This window comes from Sycon ciliatum, chromosome 1 (assembly GCF_964019385.1).
Source record: "Sycon ciliatum chromosome 1, ocSycCili1.1, whole genome shotgun sequence".
In the NCBI taxonomy this organism is placed as follows: Eukaryota; Metazoa; Porifera; class Calcarea; order Leucosolenida; family Sycettidae; genus Sycon; species Sycon ciliatum.
The window spans coordinates 60764856-60784462 of NC_088643.1; the positions used below are offsets into that span (position 1 = coordinate 60764856).

The 19607-nt window shown below is 47.2% G+C and overlaps 34 non-coding genes and 1 pseudogene across 34 annotated transcripts; all 35 read left to right on the forward strand.

The window, feature by feature from the left end:
- Window positions 1–1155: 1155 nt before the first annotated feature.
- LOC135807756 (5S ribosomal RNA) lies at window positions 1156–1272 on the forward strand (annotated as a pseudogene).
- Window positions 1273–1671: 399 nt separating this feature from the next.
- Window positions 1672–1790, forward strand: LOC135807555 (5S ribosomal RNA). Its single transcript, XR_010551830.1, has one exon. It is a non-coding gene; the product is annotated as a 5S ribosomal RNA (ribosomal RNA).
- A 399-nt stretch (window positions 1791–2189) lies between these two features.
- Window positions 2190–2308, forward strand: LOC135807556 (5S ribosomal RNA). The gene has a single exon (XR_010551831.1). It is a non-coding gene; the product is annotated as a 5S ribosomal RNA (ribosomal RNA).
- Window positions 2309–2714: 406 nt separating this feature from the next.
- LOC135807304 (5S ribosomal RNA) lies at window positions 2715–2833 on the forward strand. The gene has a single exon (XR_010551591.1). It is a non-coding gene; the product is annotated as a 5S ribosomal RNA (ribosomal RNA).
- A 399-nt stretch (window positions 2834–3232) lies between these two features.
- On the forward strand, window positions 3233–3353 carry LOC135807738 (5S ribosomal RNA). The gene has a single exon (XR_010552005.1). It is a non-coding gene; the product is annotated as a 5S ribosomal RNA (ribosomal RNA).
- A 407-nt stretch (window positions 3354–3760) lies between these two features.
- On the forward strand, window positions 3761–3879 carry LOC135807557 (5S ribosomal RNA). The gene has a single exon (XR_010551832.1). It is a non-coding gene; the product is annotated as a 5S ribosomal RNA (ribosomal RNA).
- Window positions 3880–4277: 398 nt separating this feature from the next.
- Window positions 4278–4396, forward strand: LOC135807558 (5S ribosomal RNA). The gene has a single exon (XR_010551833.1). It is a non-coding gene; the product is annotated as a 5S ribosomal RNA (ribosomal RNA).
- Window positions 4397–4797: 401 nt separating this feature from the next.
- On the forward strand, window positions 4798–4916 carry LOC135807559 (5S ribosomal RNA). Its single transcript, XR_010551834.1, has one exon. It is a non-coding gene; the product is annotated as a 5S ribosomal RNA (ribosomal RNA).
- A 400-nt stretch (window positions 4917–5316) lies between these two features.
- Window positions 5317–5435, forward strand: LOC135807561 (5S ribosomal RNA). The gene has a single exon (XR_010551836.1). It is a non-coding gene; the product is annotated as a 5S ribosomal RNA (ribosomal RNA).
- A 400-nt stretch (window positions 5436–5835) lies between these two features.
- LOC135807659 (5S ribosomal RNA) lies at window positions 5836–5954 on the forward strand. The gene has a single exon (XR_010551931.1). It is a non-coding gene; the product is annotated as a 5S ribosomal RNA (ribosomal RNA).
- A 386-nt stretch (window positions 5955–6340) lies between these two features.
- Window positions 6341–6461, forward strand: LOC135807739 (5S ribosomal RNA). The gene has a single exon (XR_010552006.1). It is a non-coding gene; the product is annotated as a 5S ribosomal RNA (ribosomal RNA).
- Window positions 6462–6863: 402 nt separating this feature from the next.
- LOC135807562 (5S ribosomal RNA) lies at window positions 6864–6982 on the forward strand. Its single transcript, XR_010551837.1, has one exon. It is a non-coding gene; the product is annotated as a 5S ribosomal RNA (ribosomal RNA).
- A 398-nt stretch (window positions 6983–7380) lies between these two features.
- On the forward strand, window positions 7381–7499 carry LOC135807563 (5S ribosomal RNA). Its single transcript, XR_010551838.1, has one exon. It is a non-coding gene; the product is annotated as a 5S ribosomal RNA (ribosomal RNA).
- A 401-nt stretch (window positions 7500–7900) lies between these two features.
- On the forward strand, window positions 7901–8019 carry LOC135807744 (5S ribosomal RNA). Its single transcript, XR_010552011.1, has one exon. It is a non-coding gene; the product is annotated as a 5S ribosomal RNA (ribosomal RNA).
- A 400-nt stretch (window positions 8020–8419) lies between these two features.
- Window positions 8420–8538, forward strand: LOC135807564 (5S ribosomal RNA). The gene has a single exon (XR_010551839.1). It is a non-coding gene; the product is annotated as a 5S ribosomal RNA (ribosomal RNA).
- A 400-nt stretch (window positions 8539–8938) lies between these two features.
- LOC135807660 (5S ribosomal RNA) lies at window positions 8939–9057 on the forward strand. Its single transcript, XR_010551932.1, has one exon. It is a non-coding gene; the product is annotated as a 5S ribosomal RNA (ribosomal RNA).
- Window positions 9058–9443: 386 nt separating this feature from the next.
- Window positions 9444–9562, forward strand: LOC135807565 (5S ribosomal RNA). The gene has a single exon (XR_010551840.1). It is a non-coding gene; the product is annotated as a 5S ribosomal RNA (ribosomal RNA).
- Window positions 9563–9954: 392 nt separating this feature from the next.
- On the forward strand, window positions 9955–10073 carry LOC135807566 (5S ribosomal RNA). The gene has a single exon (XR_010551841.1). It is a non-coding gene; the product is annotated as a 5S ribosomal RNA (ribosomal RNA).
- Window positions 10074–10464: 391 nt separating this feature from the next.
- LOC135807567 (5S ribosomal RNA) lies at window positions 10465–10583 on the forward strand. Its single transcript, XR_010551842.1, has one exon. It is a non-coding gene; the product is annotated as a 5S ribosomal RNA (ribosomal RNA).
- A 386-nt stretch (window positions 10584–10969) lies between these two features.
- LOC135807568 (5S ribosomal RNA) lies at window positions 10970–11088 on the forward strand. Its single transcript, XR_010551843.1, has one exon. It is a non-coding gene; the product is annotated as a 5S ribosomal RNA (ribosomal RNA).
- Window positions 11089–11484: 396 nt separating this feature from the next.
- On the forward strand, window positions 11485–11603 carry LOC135807569 (5S ribosomal RNA). Its single transcript, XR_010551844.1, has one exon. It is a non-coding gene; the product is annotated as a 5S ribosomal RNA (ribosomal RNA).
- A 395-nt stretch (window positions 11604–11998) lies between these two features.
- On the forward strand, window positions 11999–12117 carry LOC135807719 (5S ribosomal RNA). The gene has a single exon (XR_010551987.1). It is a non-coding gene; the product is annotated as a 5S ribosomal RNA (ribosomal RNA).
- A 386-nt stretch (window positions 12118–12503) lies between these two features.
- On the forward strand, window positions 12504–12622 carry LOC135807749 (5S ribosomal RNA). Its single transcript, XR_010552015.1, has one exon. It is a non-coding gene; the product is annotated as a 5S ribosomal RNA (ribosomal RNA).
- Window positions 12623–13014: 392 nt separating this feature from the next.
- LOC135807570 (5S ribosomal RNA) lies at window positions 13015–13133 on the forward strand. Its single transcript, XR_010551845.1, has one exon. It is a non-coding gene; the product is annotated as a 5S ribosomal RNA (ribosomal RNA).
- Window positions 13134–13522: 389 nt separating this feature from the next.
- Window positions 13523–13641, forward strand: LOC135807708 (5S ribosomal RNA). The gene has a single exon (XR_010551977.1). It is a non-coding gene; the product is annotated as a 5S ribosomal RNA (ribosomal RNA).
- Window positions 13642–14037: 396 nt separating this feature from the next.
- On the forward strand, window positions 14038–14156 carry LOC135807573 (5S ribosomal RNA). The gene has a single exon (XR_010551847.1). It is a non-coding gene; the product is annotated as a 5S ribosomal RNA (ribosomal RNA).
- Window positions 14157–14542: 386 nt separating this feature from the next.
- On the forward strand, window positions 14543–14661 carry LOC135807574 (5S ribosomal RNA). Its single transcript, XR_010551848.1, has one exon. It is a non-coding gene; the product is annotated as a 5S ribosomal RNA (ribosomal RNA).
- A 389-nt stretch (window positions 14662–15050) lies between these two features.
- On the forward strand, window positions 15051–15169 carry LOC135807705 (5S ribosomal RNA). The gene has a single exon (XR_010551974.1). It is a non-coding gene; the product is annotated as a 5S ribosomal RNA (ribosomal RNA).
- A 393-nt stretch (window positions 15170–15562) lies between these two features.
- On the forward strand, window positions 15563–15681 carry LOC135807575 (5S ribosomal RNA). The gene has a single exon (XR_010551849.1). It is a non-coding gene; the product is annotated as a 5S ribosomal RNA (ribosomal RNA).
- A 369-nt stretch (window positions 15682–16050) lies between these two features.
- LOC135807727 (5S ribosomal RNA) lies at window positions 16051–16169 on the forward strand. Its single transcript, XR_010551995.1, has one exon. It is a non-coding gene; the product is annotated as a 5S ribosomal RNA (ribosomal RNA).
- A 386-nt stretch (window positions 16170–16555) lies between these two features.
- Window positions 16556–16674, forward strand: LOC135807576 (5S ribosomal RNA). Its single transcript, XR_010551850.1, has one exon. It is a non-coding gene; the product is annotated as a 5S ribosomal RNA (ribosomal RNA).
- Window positions 16675–17063: 389 nt separating this feature from the next.
- LOC135807577 (5S ribosomal RNA) lies at window positions 17064–17182 on the forward strand. Its single transcript, XR_010551851.1, has one exon. It is a non-coding gene; the product is annotated as a 5S ribosomal RNA (ribosomal RNA).
- Window positions 17183–17991: 809 nt separating this feature from the next.
- On the forward strand, window positions 17992–18110 carry LOC135807728 (5S ribosomal RNA). Its single transcript, XR_010551996.1, has one exon. It is a non-coding gene; the product is annotated as a 5S ribosomal RNA (ribosomal RNA).
- Window positions 18111–18500: 390 nt separating this feature from the next.
- LOC135807578 (5S ribosomal RNA) lies at window positions 18501–18619 on the forward strand. The gene has a single exon (XR_010551852.1). It is a non-coding gene; the product is annotated as a 5S ribosomal RNA (ribosomal RNA).
- A 389-nt stretch (window positions 18620–19008) lies between these two features.
- On the forward strand, window positions 19009–19127 carry LOC135807579 (5S ribosomal RNA). Its single transcript, XR_010551853.1, has one exon. It is a non-coding gene; the product is annotated as a 5S ribosomal RNA (ribosomal RNA).
- Window positions 19128–19607: the final 480 nt, after the last annotated feature.

Sequence of the window (19607 nt, forward strand, 5' to 3'; positions counted from 1 at the left end):
ACATGCAGAGTGATCATGGTGATGCTGCTGTTCAAAAGCGTGGACTTGGTGAAGAGTTGCACCAGCTGACGAACCGTGACGGACAGTGGACTGTTGTGTTCGTACAGTCTCTTTCTGGCGAGCTTGTGCCAGAGCTTTGTCCAGTGTAAGAGATGGGTCCAGTTGCATTTTCTGGGACAGGGCAGTGTCTGCAACTCCTGCAACAAGGCGATCACGGATCATCTCGTCGTGGAGCTGCTTGAAGCTGCAACGTTCTGCCAAACGAAACAAATCAGTTATGTAGCCATCAATCGACTCTCCGGGCTGTTGGGACCTCTGGTGGAATTTCGCACGCTCGTACACCAGATTGCGTTTCCTGCCATAATGGTCTGCAAATTTCTGGAATACGATGTCGTAGTTGTCCGCATCCTGGTCTGATAAATGGAAACTCAGTAGGAGGTCGTCAGCCTCGTCGCCCATCGAATATAACAAAGAGTTTACTTGCACGGACTGTGCCTGCATATGAAGACCCGAGGCGAGCCTGTATCTCGTAAATCGCTTGCTCCACTTCTCCCACACATCAGCGGACTTGAAGTCGAATGGGGCTGGAGGAGCTACCTGGGTAAGGTGGATCATCGACGGAACCTGGGGTGCCACGGGACCCAGAGATGATACCGTGGGGAGGGATAGCCCAGCCGCGGAGGAAACGACAGAGGGTGCAGCTTGACCAACACTCGAGACAGTGACTGCTCCTGACGAGCCAGCATTACTAGTAGTCGTAGTATTACTTGGACCTGAGGAAACCGTGATGGAGGTAGTTGTGGGAGTGGAAACAGGGTTGTTCGAAACGCCTGTCGCCATCCTGTCAAAGAGGAAATCCCACCGCTGCCACCATGTAATGTTCTCCCGACGTCCTTAATACGTGTCGAGAGCACACCAAAATACCAAGTCAACACGGTCTCGTTGTGAGGCAAAGAACCCTTTTCATTTTCCGTGCAAGAACACAAATAGTCGTGAAAGACACATCATACAGCAAGACAGTCGCGGGTACTCCATATCTGGATCTAGTAGAGTACTAGAGGGTACACTACGGTGCATGAGACATCTATAAAGAGAAGAGTACAAATAAGAGAAACAAGCATGCACAATGGGTACACACACACACATACAAGATAACACTACACATACCACGTTGAAAATACCGGTTCTCGTCCGATCACCGAAGTCAAGCAACGTCGGGCGAGGTTAGTACTTGGATGGGTGACCGCCTGGGAATACCTCGTGCTGTAGACTTTTTTCTTTTCTTTTCTTTTCTTTTCTTTCCTTTTCATTTCATTTCTTTTCCTCTTCTTCTTCTTTTCTTCTCTTTCTTTGTCTTCCTTGCTGCAAGGCTCAGTTCTTCTTCAGTGTTCGTCGCACAGAAAACAGGACAGTGCTGCGTAGATCTACGTTCTTTTTGATTATTCAGCGGCTTCAGTCTATCTTCAAAGGTGTTTTTTTCTTTCTTCCCCGAACCCCTGACCCAGCATGCAATTGCGTATTTGCAGCCGCACGCAGGCAGACGCCCTAGATCCCTGATGGCAGCTATGGACTGTACCTGTGCGCCCAGCATGTATTTGTGTGTGTTATTGTGCGTGCGTGCGCGACACTGGGTGTTTTCAGTATAAGGGGAGTCGGCGAAAGGAAAAGAATGTCTACGGCCATACCACGTTGAAAATACCGGTTCTCGTCCGATCACCGAAGTCAAGCAACGTCGGGCGAGGTTAGTACTTGGATGGGTGACCGCCTGGGAATACCTCGTGCTGTAGACTTTTTTCTTTTCTTTTCTTTTCTTTTCTTTCGTTTTCATTTCATTTCTCTTCTTCTTCTTCTTCTTTTCTTCTCTTTCTTTGTCTTCCTTGCTGCAAGGCTCAGTTCTTCTTCAGTGTTCGTCGCACAGAAAACAGGACAGTGCTGCGCAGATCTACGTTCTTTTTGATTATTCAGCGGCTTCAGTCTATCTTCAAAGGTGTTTTTTTCTTTCTTCCCCGAACCCCTGACCCAGCATGCAATTGCGTATTTGCAGCCGCACGCAGGCAGACGCCCTAGATCCCTGATGGCAGCTATGGACTGTACCTGTGCGCCCAGCATGTATTTGTGTGTGTTATTGTGCGTGCGTGCGCGACACTGGGTGTTTTCAGTATAAGTGGAGTCGGCGAAAGGAAAAGAATGTCTACGGCCATACCACGTTGAAAATACCGGTTCTCGTCCGATCACCGAAGTCAAGCAACGTCGGGCGAGGTTAGTACTTGGATGGGTGACCGCCTGGGAATACCTCGTGCTGTAGACTTTTTTCTTTTCTTTTCTTTTCTTTTCTTTTCTTTCCTTTCCTTTTCATTTCATTTCTTTTCTTCTTCTTCTTTTCTTCTCTTTCTTTGTCTTCCTTGCTGCAAGGCTCAGTTCTTCTTCAGTGTTCGTCGCACAGAAAACAGGACAGTGCTGCGTAGATCTACGTTCTTTTTGATTATTCAGCGGCTTCAGTCTATCTTCAAAGGTGTTTTTTTCTTTCTTCCCCGAACCCCTGACCCAGCATGCAATTGCGTATTTGCAGCCGCACGCAGGCAGACGCCCTAGATCCCTGATGGCAGCTATGGACTGTACCTGTGCGCCCAGCATGTATTTGTGTGTGTTATTGTGCGTGCGTGCGCGACACTGGGTGTTTTCAGTATAAGGGGAGTCGGCGAAAGGAAAAGAATGTCTACGGCCATACCACGTTGAAAACACCGGTTCTCGTCCGATCACCGAAGTCAAGCAACGTCGGGCGAGGTTAGTACTTGGATGGGTGACCGCCTGGGAATACCTCGTGCTGTAGACTTTTTTCTTTTCTTTTCTTTTCTTTTCTTTCCTTTTCATTTCATTTCTCTTCTTCTTCTTCTTCTTTTCTTCTCTTTCTTTGTCTTCCTTGCTGCAAGGCTCAGTTCTTCTTCAGTGTTCGTCGCACAGAAAACAGGACAGTGCTGCGTAGATCTACGTTCTTTTTGATTATTCAGCGGCTTCAGTCTATCTTCAAAGGTGTTTTTTTCTTTCTTCCCCGAACCCCTGACCCAGCATGCAATTGCGTATTTGCAGCCGCACGCAGGCAGACGCCCTAGATCCCTGATGGCAGCTATGGACTGTACCTGTGCGCCCAGCATGTATTTGTGTGTGTTATTGTGCGTGCGTGCGCGACACTGGGTGTTTTCAGTATAAGGGGAGTCGGCGAAAGGAAAAGAATGTCTACGGCCATACCACGTTGAAAATACCGGTTCTCGTCCGATCACCGAAGTCAAGCAACGTCGGGCGAGGTTAGTACTTGGATGGGTGACCGCCTGGGAATATACCTCGTGCTGTAGACTTTTTTCTTTTCTTTTCTTTTCTTTTCTTTTCTTTCCTTTTCATTTCATTTCTTTTCTTCTTCTTCTTCTTCTTTTCTTCTCTTTCTTTGTCTTCCTTGCTGCAAGGCTCAGTTCTTCTTCAGTGTTCGTCGCACAGAAAACAGGACAGTGCTGCGTAGATCTACATTCTTTTTGATTATTCAGCGGCTTCAGTCTATCTTCAAAGGTGTTTTTTTCTTTCTTCCCCGAACCCCTGACCCAGCATGCAATTGCGTATTTGCAGCCGCACGCAGGCAGACGCCCTAGATCCCTGATGGCAGCTATGGACTGTACCTGTGCGCCCAGCATCTATTTGTGTGTGTTATTGTGCGTGCGTGCGCGACACTGGGTGTTTTCAGTATAAGGGGAGTCGGCGAAAGGAAAAGAATGTCTACGGCCATACCACGTTGAAAATACCGGTTCTCGTCCGATCACCGAAGTCAAGCAACGTCGGGCGAGGTTAGTACTTGGATGGGTGACCGCCTGGGAATACCTCGTGCTGTAGACTTTTTTCTTTTCTTTTCTTTTCTTTTCTTTCCTTTTCATTTCATTTCTTTTCTTCTTCTTCTTCTATTCTTCTCTTTCTTTGTCTTCCTTGCTTCAGGGCTCAGTTCTTCTTCAGTGTTCGTCGCACAGAAAACAGGACAGTGCTGCGTAGATCTACGTTCTTTTTGATTATTCAGCGGCTTCAGTCTATCTTCAAAGGTGTTTTTTCTTTCTTCCCCGAACCCCTGACCCAGCATGCAATTGCGTATTTGCAGCCGCACGCAGGCAGACGCCCTAGATCCCTGATGGCAGCTATGGACTGTACCTGTGCGCCTAGCATGTATTTGTGTGGGTTATTGTGCGTGCGTGCGCGACACTGGGTGTTTTCAGTGTAAGTGGAGTCGGCGAAAGGAAAAGAATGTCTACGGCCATACCACGTTGAAAATACCGGTTCTCGTCCGATCACCGAAGTCAAGCAACGTCGGGCGAGGTTAGTACTTGGATGGGTGACCGCCTGGGAATACCTCGTGCTGTAGACTTTTTTCTTTTCTTTTCTTTACTTTTCTTTCCTTTTCATTTCATTTCTTTTCTTTTCTTCTTCTTCTTTTCTTCTCTTTTTTTGTCTTCCTTGCTGCAAGGCTCAGTTCTTCTTCAGTGTTCGTCGCACAGAAAACAGGACAGTGCTGCGTAGATCTACGTTCTTTTTGATTATTCAGCGGCTTCAGTCTATCTTCAAAGGTGTTTTTTTCTTTCTTCCCCGAACCCCTGACCCAGCATGCAATTGCGTATTTGCAGCCGCACGCAGGCAGACGCCCTAGATCCCTGATGGCAGCTATGGACTGTACCTGTGCGCCCAGCATGTATTTGTGTGTGTTATTGTGCGTGCGTGCGCGACACTGGGTGTTTTCAGTATAAGGGGAGTCGGCGAAAGGAAAAGAATGTCTACGGCCATACCACGTTGAAAATACCGGTTCTCGTCCGATCACCGAAGTCAAGCAACGTCGGGCGAGGTTAGTACTTGGATGGGTGACCGCCTGGGAATACCTCGTGCTGTAGACTTTTTTCATTTCTTTTCTTTTCTTTTCTTTTCTTTCCTTTTCATTTCATTTCTTTTCTTCTTCTTTTCTTCTCTTTCTTTGTCTTCCTTGCTGCAAGGCTCAGTTCTTCTTCAGTGTTCGTCGCACAGAAAACAGGACAGTGCTGCGTAGATCTACGTTCTTTTTGATTATTCAGCGGCTTCAGTCTATCTTCAAAGGCGTTTTTTTCTTTCTTCCCCGAACCCCTGACCCAGCATGCAATTGCGTATTTGCAGCCGCACGCAGGCAGACGCCCTAGATCCCTGATGGCAGCTATGGACTGTACCTGCTCGCCCAGCATGTATTTGTGTGTGTGTTATTGTGCGTGCGTGCGCGACACTGGGTGTTTTCAGTATAAGGGGAGTCGGCGAAAGGAAAAGAATGTCTACGGCCATACCACGTTGAAAATACCGGTTCTCGTCCGATCACCGAAGTCAAGCAACGTCGGGCGAGGTTAGTACTTGGATGGGTGACCGCCTGGGAATACCTCGTGCTGTAGACTTTTTTCTTTTCTTTTCTTTTCTTTTCTTTCCTTTTCATTTCATTTCTTTTCCTCTTCTTCTTCTTTTCTTCTCTTTCTTTGTCTTCCTTGCTGCAAGGCTCAGTTCTTCTTCAGTGTTCGTCGCACAGAAAACAGGACAGTGCTGCGTAGATCTACGTTCTTTTTGATTATTCAGCGGCTTCAGTCTATCTTCAAAGGTGTTTTTTTTCTTTCTTCCCCGAACCCCTGACCCAGCATGCAATTGCGTATTTGCAGCCGCACGCAGGCAGACGCCCTAGATCCCTGATGGCAGCTATGGACTGTACCTGTGCGCCCAGCATGTATTTGTGTGTGTTATTGTGCGTGCGTGCGCGACACTTGGGGTTTTCAGTGTAAGGGGAGTCGGCGAAAGGAAAAGAATGTCTACGGCCATACCACGTTGAAAATACCGGTTCTCGTCTGATCACCGAAGTCAAGCAACGTCGGGCGAGGTTAGTACTTGGATGGGTGACCGCCTGGGAATACCTCGTGCTGTAGACTTTTTTCTTTTCTTTTCTTTCCTTTTCATTTCATTTCTTTTCTTCTTCTTCTTTTCTTCTCTTTCTTTGTCTGCCTTGCTGCAAGGCTCAGTTCTTCTTCAGTGTTCGTCGCACAGAAAACAGGACAGTGCTGCGTAGATCTACGTTCTTTTTGATTATTCAGCGGCTTCAGTCTATCTTCAAAGGTGTTTTTTTCTTTCTTCCCCGAACCCCTGACCCAGCATGCAATTGCGTATTTGCAGCCGCACGCAGGCAGACGCCCTAGATCCCTGATGGCAGCTATGGACTGTACCTGTGCGCCCAGCATGTATTTGTGTGTGTTATTGTGCGTGCGTGCGCGACACTGGGTGTTTTCAGTATAAGGGGAGTCGGCGAAAGGAAAAGAATGTCTACGGCCATACCACGTTGAAAATACCGGTTCTCGTCCGATCACCGAAGTCAAGCAACGTCGGGCGAGGTTAGTACTTGGATGGGTGACCGCCTGGGAATATACCTCGTGCTGTAGACTTTTTTCTTTTCTTTTCTTTTCTTTTCTTTCCTTTTCATTTCATTTCTTTTCTTCTTCTTCTTCTTCTTTTCTTCTCTTTCTTTGTCTTCCTTGCTGCAAGGCTCAGTTCTTCTTCAGTGTTCGTCGCACAGAAAACAGGACAGTGCTGCGTAGATCTACATTCTTTTTGATTATTCAGCGGCTTCAGTCTATCTTCAAAGGTGTTTTTTTCTTTCTTCCCCGAACCCCTGACCCAGCATGCAATTGCGTATTTGCAGCCGCACGCAGGCAGACGCCCTAGATCCCTGATGGCAGCTATGGACTGTACCTGTGCGCCCAGCATCTATTTGTGTGTGTTATTGTGCGTGCGTGCGCGACACTGGGTGTTTTCAGTATAAGGGGAGTCGGCGAAAGGAAAAGAATGTCTACGGCCATACCACGTTGAAAATACCGGTTCTCGTCCGATCACCGAAGTCAAGCAACGTCGGGCGAGGTTAGTACTTGGATGGGTGACCGCCTGGGAATACCTCGTGCTGTAGACTTTTTTCTTTTCTTTTCTTTTCTTTTCTTTCCTTTTCATTTCATTTCTTTTCTTCTTCTTCTTCTATTCTTCTCTTTCTTTGTCTTCCTTGCTTCAGGGCTCAGTTCTTCTTCAGTGTTCGTCGCACAGAAAACAGGACAGTGCTGCGTAGATCTACGTTCTTTTTGATTATTCAGCGGCTTCAGTCTATCTTCAAAGGTGTTTTTTCTTTCTTCCCCGAACCCCTGACCCAGCATGCAATTGCGTATTTGCAGCCGCACGCAGGCAGACGCCCTAGATCCCTGATGGCAGCTATGGACTGTACCTGTGCGCCTAGCATGTATTTGTGTGGGTTATTGTGCGTGCGTGCGCGACACTGGGTGTTTTCAGTGTAAGTGGAGTCGGCGAAAGGAAAAGAATGTCTACGGCCATACCACGTTGAAAATACCGGTTCTCGTCCGATCACCGAAGTCAAGCAACGTCGGGCGAGGTTAGTACTTGGATGGGTGACCGCCTGGGAATACCTCGTGCTGTAGACTTTTTTCTTTTCTTTTCTTTACTTTTCTTTCCTTTTCATTTCATTTCTTTTCTTTTCTTCTTCTTCTTTTCTTCTCTTTTTTTGTCTTCCTTGCTGCAAGGCTCAGTTCTTCTTCAGTGTTCGTCGCACAGAAAACAGGACAGTGCTGCGTAGATCTACGTTCTTTTTGATTATTCAGCGGCTTCAGTCTATCTTCAAAGGTGTTTTTTTCTTTCTTCCCCGAACCCCTGACCCAGCATGCAATTGCGTATTTGCAGCCGCACGCAGGCAGACGCCCTAGATCCCTGATGGCAGCTATGGACTGTACCTGTGCGCCCAGCATGTATTTGTGTGTGTTATTGTGCGTGCGTGCGCGACACTGGGTGTTTTCAGTATAAGGGGAGTCGGCGAAAGGAAAAGAATGTCTACGGCCATACCACGTTGAAAATACCGGTTCTCGTCCGATCACCGAAGTCAAGCAACGTCGGGGGAGGTTAGTACTTGGATGGGTGACCGCCTGGGAATACCTCGTGCTGTAGACTTTTTTCATTTCTTTTCTTTTCTTTTCTTTTCTTTCCTTTTCATTTCATTTCTTTTCTTCTTCTTTTCTTCTCTTTCTTTGTCTTCCTTGCTGCAAGGCTCAGTTCTTCTTCAGTGTTCGTCGCACAGAAAACAGGACAGTGCTGCGTAGATCTACGTTCTTTTTGATTATTCAGCGGCTTCAGTCTATCTTCAAAGGCGTTTTTTTCTTTCTTCCCCGAACCCCTGACCCAGCATGCAATTGCGTATTTGCAGCCGCACGCAGGCAGACGCCCTAGATCCCTGATGGCAGCTATGGACTGTACCTGCTCGCCCAGCATGTATTTGTGTGTGTGTTATTGTGCGTGCGTGCGCGACACTGGGTGTTTTCAGTATAAGGGGAGTCGGCGAAAGGAAAAGAATGTCTACGGCCATACCACGTTGAAAATACCGGTTCTCGTCCGATCACCGAAGTCAAGCAACGTCGGGCGAGGTTAGTACTTGGATGGGTGACCGCCTGGGAATACCTCGTGCTGTAGACTTTTTTCTTTTCTTTTCTTTTCTTTTCTTTCCTTTTCATTTCATTTCTTTTCCTCTTCTTCTTCTTTTCTTCTCTTTCTTTGTCTTCCTTGCTGCAAGGCTCAGTTCTTCTTCAGTGTTCGTCGCACAGAAAACAGGACAGTGCTGCGTAGATCTACGTTCTTTTTGATTATTCAGCGGCTTCAGTCTATCTTCAAAGGTGTTTTTTTTCTTTCTTCCCCGAACCCCTGACCCAGCATGCAATTGCGTATTTGCAGCCGCACGCAGGCAGACGCCCTAGATCCCTGATGGCAGCTATGGACTGTACCTGTGCGCCCAGCATGTATTTGTGTGTGTTATTGTGCGTGCGTGCGCGACACTTGGGGTTTTCAGTGTAAGGGGAGTCGGCGAAAGGAAAAGAATGTCTACGGCCATACCACGTTGAAAATACCGGTTCTCGTCTGATCACCGAAGTCAAGCAACGTCGGGCGAGGTTAGTACTTGGATGGGTGACCGCCTGGGAATACCTCGTGCTGTAGACTTTTTTCTTTTCTTTTCTTTCCTTTTCATTTCATTTCTTTTCTTCTTCTTCTTTTCTTCTCTTTCTTTGTCTGCCTTGCTGCAAGGCTCAGTTCTTCTTCAGTGTTCGTCGCACAGAAAACAGGACAGTGCTGCGTAGATCTACGTTCTTTTTGATTATTCAGCGGCTTCAGTCTATCTTCAAAGGTGTTTTTTTCTTTCTTCCCCGAACCCCTGACCCAGCATGCAATTGCGTATTTGCAGCCGCACGCAGGCAGACGCCCTAGATCCCTGATGGCAGCTATGGACTGTACCTGTGCGCCCAGCATGTATTTGTGTGTGTTATTGTGCGTGCGTGCGCGACACTGGGTGTTTTCAGTATAAGGGGAGTCGGCGAAAGGAAAAGAATGTCTACGGCCATACCACGTTGAAAATACCGGTTCTCGTCCGATCACCGAAGTCAAGCAACGTCGGGCGAGGTTAGTACTTGGATGGGTGACCGCCTGGGAATACCTCGTGCTGTAGACTTTTTTCTTTTCTTTTCTTTTCTTTCCTTTTCATTTCATTTCTTTTCTTTTTCTTCTTTTCTTCTCTTTCTTTGTCTTCCTTGCTGCAAGGCTCAGTTCTTCTTCAGTGTTCGTCGCACAGAAAACAGGACAGTGCTGCGTAGATCTACGTTCTTTTTGATTATTCAGCGGCTTCAGTCTATCTTCAAAGGTGTTTTTTTTCTTTCTTCCCCGAACCCCTGACCCAGCATGCAATTGCGTATTTGCAGCCGCACGCAGGCAGACGCCCTAGATCCCTGATGGCAGCTATGGACTGTACCTGTGCGCCCAGCATGTATTTGTGTGTGTTATTGTGCGTGCGTGCGCGACACTGGGTGTTTTCAGTATAAGGGGAGTCGGCGAAAGGAAAAGAATGTCTACGGCCATACCACGTTGAAAATACCGGTTCTCGTCCGATCACCGAAGTCAAGCAACGTCGGGCGAGGTTAGTACTTGGATGGGTGACCGCCTGGGAATACCTCGTGCTGTAGACTTTTTTCTTTTCTTTTCTTTTCTTTCCTTTTCATTTCATTTCTTTTCTTTTTCTTCTTTTCTTCTCTTTCTTTGTCTTCCTTGCTGCAAGGCTCAGTTCTTCTTCAGTGTTCGTCGCACAGAAAACAGGACAGTGCTGCGTAGATCTACGTTCTTTTTGATTATTCAGCGGCTTCAGTCTATCTTCAAAGGTGTTTTTTTCTTTCTTCCCCGAACCCCTGACCCAGCATGCAATTGCGTATTTGCAGCCGCACGCAGGCAGACGCCCTAGATCCCTGATGGCAGCTATAGACTGTACCTGTGCGCCCAGCATGTATTTGTGTGTGTTATTGTGCGTGCGTGCGCGACACTGGGTGTTTTCAGTATAAGGGGAGTCGGCTAAAGGAAAAGAATGTCTACGGCCATACCACGTTGAAAATACCGGTTCTCGTCCGATCACCGAAGTCAAGCAACGTCGGGCGAGGTTAGTACTTGGATGGGTGACCGCCTGGGAATACCTCGTGCTGTAGACTTTTTTCTTTTCTTTTCTTTCCTTTTCATTTCATTTCTTTTCTTCTTCTTCTTTTCTTCTCTTTCTTTGTCTTCCTTGCTGCAAGGCTCAGTTCTTCTTCAGTGTTCGTCGCACAGAAAACAGGACAGTGCTGCGTAGATCTACGTTCTTTTTGATTATTCAGCGGCTTCAGTCTATCTTCAAAGGTGTTTTTTTCTTTCTTCCCCGAACCCCTGACCCAGCATGCAATTGCGTATTTGCAGCCGCACGCAGGCAGACGCCCTAGATCCCTGATGGCAGCTATGGACTGTACCTGTGCGCCCAGCATGTATTTGTGTGTGTTATTGTGCGTGCGTGCGCGACACTGGGTGTTTTCAGTATAAGGGGAGTCGGCGAAAGGAAAAGAATGTCTACGGCCATACCACGTTGAAAATACCGGTTCTCGTCCGATCACCGAAGTCAAGCAACGTCGGGCGAGGTTAGTACTTGGATGGGTGACCGCCTGGGAATACCTCGTGCTGTAGACTTTTTTCTTTTCTTTTCTTTTCTTTCCTTTCCTTTTCATTTCATTTCTTTTCTTTTTCTTCTTTTCTTCTCTTTCTTTGTCTTCCTTGCTGCAAGGCTCAGTTCTTCTTCAGTGTTCGTCGCACAGAAAACAGGACAGTGCTGCGTATATCTACGTTCTTTTTGATTATTCAGCGGCTTCAGTCTATCTTCAAAGGTGTTTTTTTCTTTCTTCCCCGAACCCCTGACCCAGCATGCAATTGCGTATTTGCAGCCGCACGCAGGCAGACGCCCTAGATCCCTGATGGCAGCTATAGACTGTACCTGTGCGCCCAGCATGTATTTGTGTGTGTTATTGTGCGTGCGTGCGCGACACTGGGTGTTTTCAGTATAAGGGGAGTCGGCGAAAGGAAAAGAATGTCTACGGCCATACCACGTTGAAAATACCGGTTCTCGTCCGATCACCGAAGTCAAGCAACGTCGGGCGAGGTTAGTACTTGGATGGGTGACCGCCTGGGAATACCTCGTGCTGTAGACTTTTTTCATTTCTTTTCTTTTCTTTTCTTTCCTTTTCATTTCATTTCTTTTCTTCTTCTTCTTTTCTTCTCTTTCTTTGTCTTCCTTGCTGCAAGGCTCAGTTCTTCTTCAGTGTTCGTCGTACAGAAAACAGGACAGTGCTGCGTAGATCTACGTTCTTTTTGATTATTCAGCGGCTTCAGTCTATCTTCAAAGGTGTTTTTTCTTTCTTCCCCGAACCCCTGACCCAGCATGCAATTGCGTATTTGCAGCCGCACGCAGGCAGACGCCCTAGATCCCTGATGGCAGCTATGGACTGTACCTGTGCGCCCAGCATGTATTTGTGTGTGTTATTGTGCGTGCGTGCGCGACACTGGGTGTTTTCAGTATAAGGGGAGTCGGCGAAAGGAAAAGAATGTCTACGGCCATACCACGTTGAAAATACCGGATCTCGTCCGATCACCGAAGTCAAGCAACGTCGGGCGAGGTTAGTACTTGGATGGGTGACCGCCTGGGAATACCTCGTGCTGTAGACTTTTTTCTTTTCTTTTCTTTCCTTTTCATTTCATTTCTTTTCTTCTTCTTCTTTTCTTCTCTTTCTTTGTCTGCCTTGCTGCAAGGCTCAGTTCTTCTTCAGTGTTCGTCGCACAGAAAACAGGACAGTGCTGCGTAGATCTACGTTCTTTTTGATTATTCAGCGGCTTCAGTCTATCTTCAAAGGTGTTTTTTTCTTTCTTCCCCGAACCCCTGACCCAGCATGCAATTGCGTATTTGCAGCCGCACGCAGGCAGACGCCCTAGATCCCTGATGGCAGCTATGGACTGTACCTGTGCGCCCAGCATGTATTTGTGTGTGTTATTGTGCGTGCGTGCGCGACACTGGGTGTTTTCAGTATAAGGGGAGTCGGCGAAAGAAAAAGAATGTCTACGGCCATACCACGTTGAAAATACCTGTTCTCGTCCGATCACCGAAGTCAAGCAACATCGGGCGAGGTTAGTACTTGGATGGGTGACCGCCTGGGAATACCTCGTGCTGTAGACTTTTTTCTTTTCTTTTCTTTTCTTTCCTTTTCATTTCATTTCTTTTCTTTTTCTTCTTTTCTTCTCTTTCTTTGTCTTCCTTGCTGCAAGGCTCAGTTCTTCTTCAGTGTTCGTCGCACAGAAAACAGGACAGTGCTGCGTAGATCTACGTTCTTTTTGATTATTCAGCGGCTTCAGTCTATCTTCAAAGGTGTTTTTTTTCTTTCTTCCCCGAACCCCTGACCCAGCATGCAATTGCGTATTTGCAGCCGCACGCAGGCAGACGCCCTAGATCCCTGATGGCAGCTATGGACTGTACCTGTGCGCCCAGCATGTATTTGTGTGTGTTATTGTGCGTGCGTGCGCGACACTGGGTGTTTTCAGTATAAGGGGAGTCGGCGAAAGGAAAAGAATGTCTACGGCCATACCACGTTGAAAATACCGGTTCTCGTCCGATCACCGAAGTCAAGCAACGTCGGGCGAGGTTAGTACTTGGATGGGTGACCGCCTGGGAATACCTCGTGCTGTAGACTTTTTTCTTTTCTTTTCTTTCCTTTTCATTTTATTTCTTTTCTTCTTCTTCTTCTTTTCTTCTCTTTCTTTGTCTTCCTTGCTGCAAGGCTCAGTTCTTCTTCAGTGTTCGTCGCACAGAAAACAGGACAGTGCTGCGTAGATCTACGTTCTTTTTGATTATTCAGCGGCTTCAGTCTATCTTCAAAGGTGTTTTTTTCTTTCTTCCCCGAACCCCTGACCCAGCATGCAATTGCGTATTTGCAGCCGCACGCAGGCAGACGCCCTAGATCCCTGATGGCAGCTATGGACTGTACCTGTGCGCCCAGCATGTATTTGTGTGTGTTATTGTGCGTGCGTGCGCGACACTGGGTGTTTTCAGTATAAGGGGAGTCGGCGAAAGAAAAAGAATGTCTACGGCCATACCACGTTGAAAATACCGGTTCTCGTCCGATCACCGAAGTCAAGCAACATCGGGCGAGGTTAGTACTTGGATGGGTGACCGCCTGGGAATACCTCGTGCTGTAGACTTTTTTCATTTCTTTTCTTTTCTTTTCTTTCCTTTTCATTTCATTTCTTTTCTTCTTCTTCTTTTCTTCTCTTTCTTTGTCTTCCTTGCTGCAAGGCTCAGTTCTTCTTCAGTGTTCGTCGTACAGAAAACAGGACAGTGCTGCGTAGATCTACGTTCTTTTTGATTATTCAGCGGCTTCAGTCTATCTTCAAAGGTGTTTTTTTCTTTCTTCCCCGAACCCCTGACCCAGCATGCAATTGCGTATTTGCAGCCGCACGCAGGCAGACGCCCTAGATCCCTGATGGCAGCTATGGACTGTACCTGTGCGCCCAGCATGTATTTGTGTGTGTTATTGTGCGTGCGTGCGCGACACTGGGTGTTTTCAGTATAAGGGGAGTCGGCTAAAGGAAAAGAATGTCTACGGCCATACCACGTTGAAAATACCGGTTCTCGTCCGATCACCGAAGTCAAGCAACGTCGGGCGAGGTTAGTACTTGGATGGGTGACCGCCTGGGAATACCTCGTGCTGTAGACTTTTTTCTTTTCTTTTCTTTCCTTTTCATTTCATTTCTTTTCTTCTTCTTCTTTTCTTCTCTTTCTTTGTCTGCCTTGCTGCAAGGCTCAGTTCTTCTTCAGTGTTCGTCGCACAGAAAACAGGACAGTGCTGCGTAGATCTACGTTCTTTTTGATTATTCAGCGGCTTCAGTCTATCTTCAAAGGTGTTTTTTTCTTTCTTCCCCGAACCCCTGACCCAGCATGCAATTGCGTATTTGCAGCCGCACGCAGGCAGACGCCCTAGATCCCTGATGGCAGCTATGGACTGTACCTGTGCGCCCAGCATGTATTTGTGTGTGTTATTGTGCGTGCGTGCGCGACACTGGGTGTTTTCAGTATAAGGGGAGTCGGCGAAAGGAAAAGAATGTCTACGGCCATACCACGTTGAAAATACCGGTTCTCGTCCGATCACCGAAGTCAAGCAACGTCGGGCGAGGTTAGTACTTGGATGGGTGACCGCCTGGGAATACCTCGTGCTGTAGACTTTTTTCTTTTCTTTTCTTTCCTTTTCATTTTATTTCTTTTCTTCTTCTTCTTCTTTTCTTCTCTTTCTTTGTCTTCCTTGCTGCAAGGCTCAGTTCTTCTTCAGTGTTCGTCGCACAGAAAACAGGACAGTGCTGCGTAGATCTACGTTCTTTTTGATTATTCAGCGGCTTCAGTCTATCTTCAAAGGTGTTTTTTTCTTTCTTCCCCGAACCCCTGACCCAGCATGCAATTGCGTATTTGCAGCCGCACGCAGGCAGACGCCCTAGATCCCTGATGGCAGCTATGGACTGTACCTGTGCGCCCAGCATGTATTTGTGTGTGTTATTGTGCGTGCGTGCGCGACACTGGGTGTTTTCAGTATAAGGGGAGTCGGCGAAAGGAAAAGAATGTCTACGGCCATACCACGTTGAAAATACCGGTTCTCGTCCGATCACCGAAGTCAAGCAACGTCGGCCGAGGGTAGTACTTGGATGGGTGACCGCCTGGGAATACCTCGTGCTGTAGACTTTTTTCTTTTCTTTTCTTTCCTTTTCATTTTATTTCTTTTCTTCTTCTTCTTCTTTTCTTCTCTTTCTTTGTCTTCCTTGCTGCAAGGCTCAGTTCTTCTTCAGTGTTCGTCGCACAGAAAACAGGACAGTGCTGCGTAGATCTACGTTCTTTTTGATTATTCAGCGGCTTCAGTCTATCTTCAAAGGTGTTTTTTTCTTTCTTCCCCGAACCCCTGACCCAGCATGCAATTGCGTATTTGCAGCCGCACGCAGGCAGACGCCCTAGATCCCTGATGGCAGCTATGGACTGTACCTGTGCGCCCAGCATGTATTTGTGTGTGTGTGTTATTGTGCGTGCGTGCGCGACACTGGGTGTTTTCAGTATAAGGGGAGTCGGCGAAAGGAAAAGAATGTCTACGGCCATACCACGTTGAAAATACCGGTTCTCGTCCGATCACCGAAGTCAAGCAACGTCGGGCGAGGTTAGTACTTGGATGGGTGACCGCCTGGGAATACCTCGTGCTGTAGACTTTTCTTTCCTTTTCATTTCATTTCTTTTTCTTCTTTTCATCTCTTTCTTTGTCTTCCTTGCTGCAAGGCTCAGTTCTTCTTCAGTGTTCGTCGCACAGAAAACAGGACAGTGCTGCGTAGATCTACGTTCTTTTTGATTATTCAGCGGCTTCAGTCTATCTTCAAAGGTGTTTTTTTCTTTCTTCCCCGAACCCCTGACCCAGCATGCAATTGCGTATTTGCAGCCGCACGCAGGCAGACGCCCTAGATCCCTGATGGCAGCTATAGACTGTACCTGTGCGCCCAGCATGTATTTGTGTGTGTTATTGTGCGTGCGTGCGCGACACTGGGTGTTTTCAGTATAAGGGGAGTCGGCTAAAGGAAAAGAATGTCTACGGCCATACCACGTTGAAAATACCGGTTCTCGTCCGATCACCGAAGTCAAGCAACGTCGGGCGAGGTTAGTACTTGGATGAGTGACCGCCTGGGAATACCTCGTGCTGTAGACTTTTTTCTTTTCTTTTCTTTCCTTTTCATTTCATTTCTTTTCTTCTTCTTCTTTTCTTCTCTTTCTTTGTCTGCCTTGCTGCAAGGCTCAGTTCTTCTTCAGTGTTCGTCGCACAGAAAACAGGACAGTGCTGCGTAGATCTACGTTCTTTTTGATTATTCAGCGGCTTCAGTCTATCTTCAAAGGTGTTTTTTTCTTTCTTCCCCGAACCCCTGACCCAGCATGCAATTGCGTATTTGCAGCCGCACGCAGGCAGACGCCCTAGATCCCTGATGGCAGCTATGGACTGTACCTGTGCGCCCAGCATGTATTTGTGTGTGTTATTGTGCGTGCGTGCGCGACACTGGGTGTTTTCAGTATAAGGGGAGTCGGCGAAAGGAAAAGAATGTCTACGGCCATACCACGTTGAAAATACCGGTTCTCGTCCGATCACCGAAGTCAAGCAACGTCGGGCGAGGTTAGTACTTGGATGGGTGACCGCCTGGGAATACCTCGTGCTGTAGACTTTTTTCTTTTCTTTTCTTTCCTTTTCATTTTATTTCTTTTCTTCTTCTTCTTCTTTTCTTCTCTTTCTTTGTCTTCCTTGCTGCAAGGCTCAGTTCTTCTTCAGTGTTCGTCGCACAGAAAACAGGACAGTGCTGCGAAGATCTACGTTCTTTTTGATTATTCAGCGGCTTCAGTCTATCTTCAAAGGTGTTTTTTTCTTTCTTCCCCGAACCCCTGACCCAGCATGCAATTGCGTATTTGCAGCCGCACGCAGGCAGACGCCCTAGATCCCTGATGGCAGCTATGGACTGTACCTGTGCGCCCAGCATGTATTTGTGTGTGTTATTGTGCGTGCGTGCGCGACACTGGGTGTTTTCAGTATAAGGGGAGTCGGCGAAAGGAAAAGAATGTCTACGGCCATACCACGTTGAAAATACCGGTTCTCGTCCGATCACCGAAGTCAAGCAACGTCGGGCGAGGTTAGTACTTGGATGGGTGACCGCCTGGGAATACCTCGTGCTGTAGACTTTTCTTTCCTTTTCATTTCATTTCTTTTCATTTCATTTCTTTTCTTCTTCTTCTTTTCTTCTCTTTCTTTGTCTGCCTTGCTGCAAGGCTCAGTTCTTCTTCAGTGTTCGTCGCACAGAAAACAGGACAGTGCTGCGTAGATCTACGTTCTTTTTGATTATTCAGCGGCTTCAGTCTATCTTCAAAGGTGTTTTTTTCTTTCTTCCCCGAACCCCTGACCCAGCATGCAATTGCGTATTTGCAGCCGCACGCAGGCAGACGCCCTAGATCCCTGATGGCAGCTATAGACTGTACCTGTGCGCCCAGCATGTATTTGTGTGTGTTATTGTGCGTGCGTGCGCGACACTGGGTGTTTTCAGTATAAGGGGAGTCGGCGAAAGGAAAAGAATGTCTACGGCCATACCACGGAGACTTTTTTCTTTTCTTTTCTTTTCTTTTCTTTCCTTTTCATTTCATTTCTTTTCTTCTTCTTCTTTTCTTCTCTTTCTTTGTCTTCCTTGCTGCAAGGCTCAGTTCTTCTTCAGTGTTCGTCGCACAGAAAACAGGACAGTGCTGCGTAGATCTACGTTCTTTTTGATTATTCAGCGGCTTCAGTCTATCTTCAAAGGTGTTTTTTTCTTTCTTCCCCGAACCCCTGACCCAGCATGCAATTGCGTATTTGCAGCCGCACGCAGGCAGACGCCCTAGATCCCTGATGGCAGCTATAGACTGTACCTGTGCGCCCAGCATGTATTTGTGTGTGTTATTGTGCGTGCGTGCGCGACACTGGGTGTTTTCAGTATAAGGGGAGTCGGCTAAAGGAAAAGAATGTCTACGGCCATACCACGTTGAAAATACCGGTTCTCGTCCGATCACCGAAGTCAAGCAACGTCGGGCGAGGTTAGTACTTGGATGAGTGACCGCCTGGGAATACCTCGTGCTGTAGACTTTTTTCTTTTCTTTTCTTTCCTTTTCATTTCATTTCTTTTCTTCTTCTTCTTTTCTTCTCTTTCTTTGTCTGCCTTGCTGCAAGGCTCAGTTCTTCTTCAGTGTTCGTCGCACAGAAAACAGGACAGTGCTGCGTAGATCTACGTTCTTTTTGATTATTCAGCGGCTTCAGTCTATCTTCAAAGGTGTTTTTTTCTTTCTTCCCCGAACCCCTGACCCAGCATGCAATTGCGTATTTGCAGCCGCACGCAGGCAGACGCCCTAGATCCCTGATGGCAGCTAGCTATGGACTGTACCTGTGCGCCCAGCATGTATTTGTGTGTGTTATTGTGCGTGCGTGCGCGACACTGGGTGTTTTCAGTATAAGGGGAGTCGGCGAAAGGAAAAGAATGTCTACGGCCATACCACGTTGAAAATACCGGTTCTCGTCCGATCACCGAAGTCAAGCAACGTCGGGCGAGGTTAGTACTTGGATGGGTGACCGCCTGGGAATACCTCGTGCTGTAGACTTTTTTCTTTTCTTTTCTTTCCTTTTCATTTTATTTCTTTTCTTCTTCTTCTTCTTTTCTTCTCTTTCTTTGTCTTCCTTGCTGCAAGGCTCAGTTCTTCTTCAGTGTTCGTCGCACAGAAAACAGGACAGTGCTGCGAAGATCTACGTTCTTTTTGATTATTCAGCGGCTTCAGTCTATCTTCAAAGGTGTTTTTTTCTTTCTTCCCCGAACCCCTGACCCAGCATGCAATTGCGTATTTGCAGCCGCACGCAGGCAGACGCCCTAGATCCCTGATGGCAGCTATGGACTGTACCTGTGCGCCCAGCATGTATTTGTGTGTGTTATTGTGCGTGCGTGCGCGACACTGGGTGTTTTCAGTATAAGGGGAGTCGGCGAAAGGAAAAGAATGTCTACGGCCATACCACGTTGAAAATACCGGTTCTCGTCCGATCACCGAAGTCAAGCAACGTCGGGCGAGGTTAGTACTTGGATGGGTGACCGCCTGGGAATACCTCGTGCTGTAGACTTTTCTTTCCTTTTCATTTCATTTCTTTTCATTTCATTTCTTTTCTTCTTCTTCTTTTCTTCTCTTTCTTTGTCTGCCTTGCTGCAAGGCTCAGTTCTTCTTCAGTGTTCGTCGCACAGAAAACAGGACAGTGCTGCGTAGATCTACGTTCTTTTTGATTATTCAGCGGCTTCAGTCTATCTTCAAAGGTGTTTTTTTCTTTCTTCCCCGAACCCCTGACCCAGCATGCAATTGCGTATTTGCAGCCGCACGCAGGCAGACGCCCTAGATCCCTGATGGCAGCTATAGACTGTACCTGTGCGCCCAGCATGTATTTGTGTGTGTTATTGTGCGTGCGTGCGCGACACTGGGTGTTTTCAGTATAAGGGGAGTCGGCGAAAGGAAAAGAATGTCTACGGCCATACCACGGAGACTTTTTTCTTTTCTTTTCTTTTCTTTTCTTTCCTTTTCATTTCATTTCTTTTCTTCTTCTTCTTTTCTT